Source organism: Seriola lalandi, unplaced genomic scaffold, assembly GCF_002814215.2.
Source record: "Seriola lalandi dorsalis isolate HSWRI2012SDOR001 ecotype SW California unplaced genomic scaffold, Sedor1 jcf7180002054563, whole genome shotgun sequence".
NCBI classification, from domain to species: domain Eukaryota; kingdom Metazoa; phylum Chordata; class Actinopteri; order Carangiformes; family Carangidae; genus Seriola; species Seriola lalandi.
In genome coordinates this window covers 1,852,627-1,860,255 of record NW_019525116.1, presented here as the reverse complement: position 1 = coordinate 1,860,255, position 7,629 = coordinate 1,852,627, and positions in this window count along the sequence as shown.

Here is a 7,629-nt window from a genome sequence, read left to right as displayed (position 1 = left end):
ACTACTATGTTTATATCAAAATGGTTGCTTGACAAACCCACATAAATTATTCACTTGACTTTGTGGTTCCCCTCTGCACTACGGAGCATTTTAGCATCTTTCAGCTCTTTGTTTTGGTTTTGTGACATGAAACTTGGGTGTTTTGATTCACCCTGTGTTTTTAGTCGCAGCCAGCAGCAGTTTTCAGCAAAGAGCTTTACGTACCTGGTCCGCACTACCTGCCCAGCACCAAACGGCAACTAGTTTCTGAATGTAGTGAGGCGTTTAGCAGCTAAGCGGGAGTCGGTGGAGACCAAAACAGAGCTAAAAGGAGGATTAATATCAGACTTTCATTTTGCAGTCATTAACATGACTCCTCTGGATGTTACTGTTACTCTGACAGTGCTTGGTGTGTAAATAAGCAACATTTTGATTATTATTTTGCCAATTTTTGCAACTGCTACAAACAACAACCTGTTCCCTTGTTACATTTATTTCAGGTGCACCATCACCACAGAGAATTGATGTGATTAAAATACGTACAGTCTGTTGCAGTGTCCCCGTCCCACAGATTTATCGTAATCATCTCCTTTCTTTTATCAACACTCTTTGTGGTCTGTTGGACAGAAAAGTCTTTGATTCACAAGATGAGAGCACCATTATCACTCAAGTCGAACAACCATTTGATTTGAATTAAAAACCAAAGTCCAATCACTGATTCTAGCACAGTGCATCGTCTATTCACCATGTGCGACTATGAATAAAGACCCTTTATATAGTGATATGGTTGAAAATCCGGAGAGGATCAAGATGTGTGGTCTCGACGGATGACTTGATCATAACTTTATTCTACTGTTCACAGACTGACATGCCTCTATACACACCATTACAGTTCCAGTATAGTGTAGGCGACTTCTTTCCCCCACCACAGATTGGAAAAGCTGATGATTTGGGCACAAGGTATATATGATATACTGGCTTTCCTTTCATCAGAGAATCACTTTTATCTTGGAAAAGATTGAATAATTACAGGCTTTTGAATTCCTCCTCTTGATACTGCTTGACGTGTACTTCAGTGATCGATCTGCAAATCCTCCCAATAAATTATGTCTGTAGGCATTTCACAAACGCAGCGGTTTAAAACAGGCAAAAATGTTCTTTTAACCTTGAATAACAGATTTTCCGGCCACTTGAGGACAGCAGAAACAGTTGCTTCATTACAGTGTAGCACCATTTTCATTCCTTTGGAGTCGTGTTTCTGGCCACCTCATAAATGTGAGTGCTGTATTCTCTCTCTCTCTCTCTCTCTCAGCTCTGTTTTTGATCGGTCTCTTTAGCAGCTAAATGCTCCACTATGTTCACCAGCTGGTCCCTAACATAGTCTGTTTTGCGGGGCAGGTAGTGTGCAGTGAGTTTTTATTGTTTTTTCACTGAAAACAGCTGCTTTACACTATAAAAGCAAAGTCGTGAGCCAGAAAACAAAACAATGACTGGAAGAAAATAGGAGAGCTCTGTAGAGCTGAAGGGAACGACAGATTCAGACAATAATTCTCAGTGGGCTTATCACCTGGAGCCGCCCCTTTTCAAATACAAGTAGTCATGCGATCATTTGCTCATAGAGAAATATTGATTATAGCTGCTTCATGTTCAGATTTAATGATGCGGAGCAAGAATGCTTAAACTCAGCGAGAGACAAATGAACCTGCATGACAGACAGACTTTAATGACTTCAAGTTTTATGACACCAATTTCCTTACCTTGAAACCTAGGATGCCACTTCCAAGATCAATTCTTATTAACCTGACTAATGTCCTCAAGTAAAAGCAATCATTCTGATCAATGATGAGGTTAATGAGTTCAGAGTTCAGAGGTCAGATTATGTTTGTTTACGGTCAGAAAGTGTGTGTCCAAAATAAGCCCCTGATAGTCTGTGGATGTGAAGGCAATAAGAGAGAAACAGTGCCATTTCATTTATTTTATGTTATTATTAATTTTATTATCATTAATAACAGTATTAGCAGCTTTCAGTACTTCTGTAGCTTGTGCCTGAATCTCTGCTCTTTAGAGTTGAGCTTTGCTGTTTACTGAGCTGTGCTACCTACGTTGAAAAACAAGTTTTTAACCTTGCAAACATGCAAACCAATCCCATAAACTTGTGGAGACGGGGGGGGGGTACAGAGAGAGAGAGAGTTAGCATTAGCACAGCCGCTAACACTGTGTCAGCCACTGCCGGTTACAAGCTAACAAACAACATAAACAAATAAAAGATGCTAACTACACTAACTGTTTTCATATGTCTGCTAGTCTCTGATTCTGGTCTCAACAGACTCCTCATCTGAGTCTGGGTCTGACTGAGGCTCAAACACGTGGCCGAGTCTTTCCGATGTTTCCTCTAACGCTAACCTTCTTGATACGCTCTGCTGTTTCACCTGTCAACCTGGAGCAAGCTGCAATAGTGAGCGAGGCACAAGGCCTGTTTCAGATGTCTCAATGAGGAAGTAAGAGTAGATTTTTATGTGGAGGGAAACCATATTAAACAAAATATTAATCATAGCACAGCTTTAAACCAGAAAACAATAAAAAAAATAACAACGACTGTGAATCAAAATGCGGTATTACATGGGGCAGCCAGACTGCAACCGGGGTGGCCACAGTCATCCCGGGTCAGGTTTACACCTTGTGTAGATGATTACTGTGACTGAAAATGTCCATGGACCTAAAGTGCCCTTCCCACATTGTTTTACTTGGACGTGCAGCTCCCACACTGATCCAAGTGGACAATAATGTTTCTATGTTCCTGAGAACATCTGTGTGGATCAAAAAAATTATTCCCTTCAGGTTCATCAGTGATGGGAAACTTACTAAGAAAACAGCTTGGGGAGGGGAGAGGAGACTCCGACTGAGTTCAGGAACCACAGATACAGTAAGTTCATTGATGCAAAAAACCAAGTACAACATACCACAAAAAAAAAATCTGTCAATAAGTTGGTTTGTCCAAAATTCAACATCTTTTTCTTATAAGTGTAAATATTTTCATTTAATAATTAAATATCATTGAATAAAGCGATTTTCCAGGGCAATTCCCTATGGATGTTGATGAAAAATGAAAAGACATTAGTCCATCGGTCCTTTGGGGAAAAATATTGGAAATGTTTCATGTTTAAATAAAAAGGGGTCACTCATACTGTAATTAGTTATTTAGTTTGGATTCAAACAAAAAGAGAAAAATTACATCGTGCTGAGGCAGCTGCAGACGTTACACTCTGACCGCCTGCCAACACACAAACACCTTGAGCACACAAATATCCAGGGATCCACTTTGAATCCAAACAAAACAGAATACTCCCATGTAAGAAAAGTTAAACACCACCAAATGAACTCTCATCTTTTACCAATAAGACACAGATGGAAATAATTACAATAGAGTTATTTATTCTATATTGTAAATAACACTCACATACAAATAACAGATTCAGATTCCAACGAGATGACACGTTGTTACGTGTGTTGTGATGTGTCAATAATGGAACATGAAGACACATTTTAGTGAATTTATGTGTTGACATTTCACACATGCCATAGAAATGAGATATAATGTATAAACAACTACATTCCTAAGAACAGCAGCAACACTTCCGGGGAGTTATATAACTGCACCATCAATTCAGAAAGGTCAACAGCTCAGATCTACAGCTACATTTAAATTTTCTAATGGAAAAAATACGACTGAGGACATGAATTTACGTGAACACAGGAATTGTATAAACCAAGACAAGATGCTTGAAGTCTTATCAGAAGATGGTGGCAGAACTAAACTGTTGATCTTTTGATGAACTATAGCTTCCTGATTATCATGATGTTAATCAAAGTGTTTCAGAATAAGTTGCTGCAGCTGTTTCCTCAAAATCCTCACTCTCTTATCACATAACCAGCAGGCAGCACAGATTATCAGCACATTCTCATGTATCACTTGGGATACAACACCGGTGTAGATATCTGACGGGTAAAAAGCCAAAGATGAAGCAAAACCTATGAGCTACATCACAATTTTAAGGCACATGTTTCCTTCTTCTTCCTAACAGGATGGCTGATGCACACACATGCACACAGTTGTGTTTCCATGACTTCAGAAGACGACAGATTAAGGTCCCTACAACCGGTAGGGATCCAGTTATACCTGGATCACAAACACACACACACACACACACACACACACACACATATATATATATATATACTCAATGGATACATATATATATATATATATATATATACATATGTATCCATTGAGTTATATATGTCCTGCAGTGGATTTGTATTGATCACCACTCACCTCACTGCACTTTGAAAGCAATAAGATTCAGAGAGCACTAATACCAAAATAATGACACTATAACTCATGTTGGTATTTCCAATAAAATCTTCCTCTTTCTTATGGTTCTCCTCTGTTCTTTACCTTTTTCCTGCTGTTACAACAACAGACCTCTACAACTGAAGGACGTCAACAAACTCAATGTTTTTTTTAGCTGTGGATCAAACTTAGTGTAAAAGTACTGCGCCTTTGAAAGCAACTGGTCTCTCTGAAGTTTACACAAATCATGAGACTGAAAGTCAGTTTGACATAATCTGTTCACATTGAAAGTAGCCATCCTTAGCTAACGGTCGACAAAAAGTCTCCATAAGAGTCAACTTATCTATCCAAGTTAGCATAAACCTACTATAAGTCATGTCAAAGGCAACAGCAAAATCAAAAATACAGTTTACCACCGATATAAATACAATTTTATCTCACGAACAAGCAAATACGATACCCACTGGCTAACGTTAGCTAACATGCTTAGCTTTCACTAAACACCACTATGGCTGGTATGCAAGCTTCAGTGTCCTAACCCTAACTCTAAAGAGAGCCTTTAAATTCTACAACCTTTAATTTTTGAGGCAACCTTCAGAGAACCTTAATCGAATGCTCTCTAAAGGTTCTCTAAAGGTTCTCTGGAACGTTTGCTGATGCTACTAGCGAACCACATATTTAACGCTCCGGGAACGTTTAGAAAACTTTCCTGAGTTCTGAGTTTACCAGCAATCACAGAGCGCCCATCCGATTGGTCCAATCTAGCATTCGCCACACTCCACCTGACTCAGCACACGACGCGCGTGCTCGACATGGCGGGGTCAAATGAAGCGCCAATGTGGGTCAAGGCTCGCCAGAAACTAGCTCTGACTGAAGAGACTTTGCTTCAGCAAAAATGAACAAATTTGTGATCAGAAAACCAGAAAGTGAAACAGTAACAAAGACGAAGGACCAAAGGAGGGACCCAATTCCTCTGAGTGCAAGTATGCTGTATTTTTGACTACCTTTTTCCAGATCAGTATAGTAACAAGTAATTTTCGGCTATGGTTTTTGCAGAATGTTTATTTTAGCGTGAGGGTGGGACATTCAACTGGTCAGAGCACCCGCCAATCGTTGCCCGCACATCTGTTTCCAGTGTGTCACTAGCTAATCAGCTAACTGCCACAGCTAGCTTAAAAAAAAAAAACCCTACCTAGAGCTGTTAACCAAAATGAGCTTAACGGGGAAACAGATCTTGGACAAACACCCATTAATGTTACACAAGAAGTGTGCGTGTGTGTGTGTAAAGGAAAGAAATTAATGGCTGGCTGGCAGTGGGTTGTTTATTTGGGGCTTAACTGGAGTTGGCATCAGCAGCTATCTTAAGCAGTAGCCTAAGGTGCGCAGACATTTCCAGTTTGGCAGTCAATATATCATTAAGATATCCAACGTTTTTACCTATGAAATAAAAAGGGGGACAGTCCTGGTGGTGTATTTTGACCATGGTAACTGTTGTACTGTGATAAACTATGGTGAAGGACAACTGCTAGAACGACTCCATACCTTTTGAAGCTATCACAAATTGTCCAATTGTCTATCTATTCCTCGATTATTTATATTTCATTAGTTTGTAAGTGTCCACAGATCAAAAGAATCAAAAGCTTTTCTCATAAAATTATTCCAGGTAGTTAATATTGTTTTGTGGGGTCAAACTATTTTTTTCAAGTTCCAGCTGGGGGGCCTTGGGTATGTTTGCTTTCATTAGTTTACAACCTGATTATGAACTCCTGACCAATGAGTGAGCCAGCTAAGCTTTTCTCTGCCTAGAGAGAACATAAAAAAGGGGAAAAAAATGACTTGGATAACTCTATTTTGTTGATTTTAGCTTTATTTTTGGGGCTGCTATGGCTAGAAAAAGCCCCCCCCCCCCTCTGTTGGCCAAAACAAGCGCAGCGCTAGACGTCTGTTTTTAATTCACAGTTAAAAACGGGGACATTTGCGGGGACAGCTGTAACCGGGGACAGGCCACCAAAAACAGGGACTGTCCCTGGGAAAACGGGGACGTCAGGTCACGCTACAGTAGTCTGGGTAGTAGTCACTGCGACCAGTCCACGAGATGTTCACCAGCGATGAACTTACTTTAGTTTTGCCGTTTGTGGTTGTTTCCAAAAAGAAACATATGTGGAGGTGGTTAGTTTGAGAGTCCAACAATAGACCTTTTTCACAGCAGACATTTTGGCATGTTATGGCAGGAACAAATTAATAACATTATGTCACAGCATTTCACTTAGAGGAGCTATAGTTTCAGGGGCCTGGTACTGTGCATACCAGCTCACTGGCATGGCTTATTCAGACACTTAATGTGTTATTCCTACTCTGACAGGTTTAAATGTCTGCTGTGAAAAAGGTCTATGGCTCAACAAAGAGGACTTAATGTACCTGAGCCTCTGACACAGTTGAAAAAGAAAGAAGGAAATTGTTAACATGAACCTAATATTATGTTTAACACTATGTAGAAGAAGTTTTCATTTTCATGAGCTAATGTGATGTGATTTATTGTTATTGTGTTATTCTGAATATAATGAGATTTTAACCACAGTCATTCAAAACTCATTAAATCACAATTTAATAATAATATAAAAACATACAGTGTTTTGATTTGGCCGTAGAGTTATTTTCCAGGTCAAACAGGATTGAAGACCCTTAAGATCACATCAAATGTAAAGAAAAATATTGTGAGAAGTCTTCACAGGTCAACCCACTGCGATTATCTGAGCTCTCTTTCCATTTCACATCCATTTTTGGTGCGAGAGTGAGAGTTAATCCCACCTATAAACTGTTTTCTGTTCGCACGCAACCAATGAACCACATCAAGGGAATTAAGTATCTGGACTGATGGAGCCAAATACTTTAATAAGTTAATCTGTATGCGGATGCAATGTGGGCTCCTGCATCTTGATACTTCAACATTTTCTCCTTGACATTTGTTTTCAATCTTCAGAGACGTTAATTCAGAGGGGACCTGAGAGCAACAACAGGAAAGGTTCATATCTCTCAGTGGAGATTAGATCCTTGTACGCCTGAGGAGACACATTAGTGTCCCAACCTGACCTATTTTTAGCTCACAAAGTTACACATGAACATCCCAATATACTCAAGATTCTCATAAAGTTTATCAAAGGGCGCAGGAAACTTCAGTATTTTGGAGTATTAGTAGAAGTAATCAGACTGGAAATAGCAGAACAAACCTGCTTTACTGGTCAGACAAACATTAATACAATTGAGAAAACATCGATAAGCTCTCAACAGTTCCTCTTTCT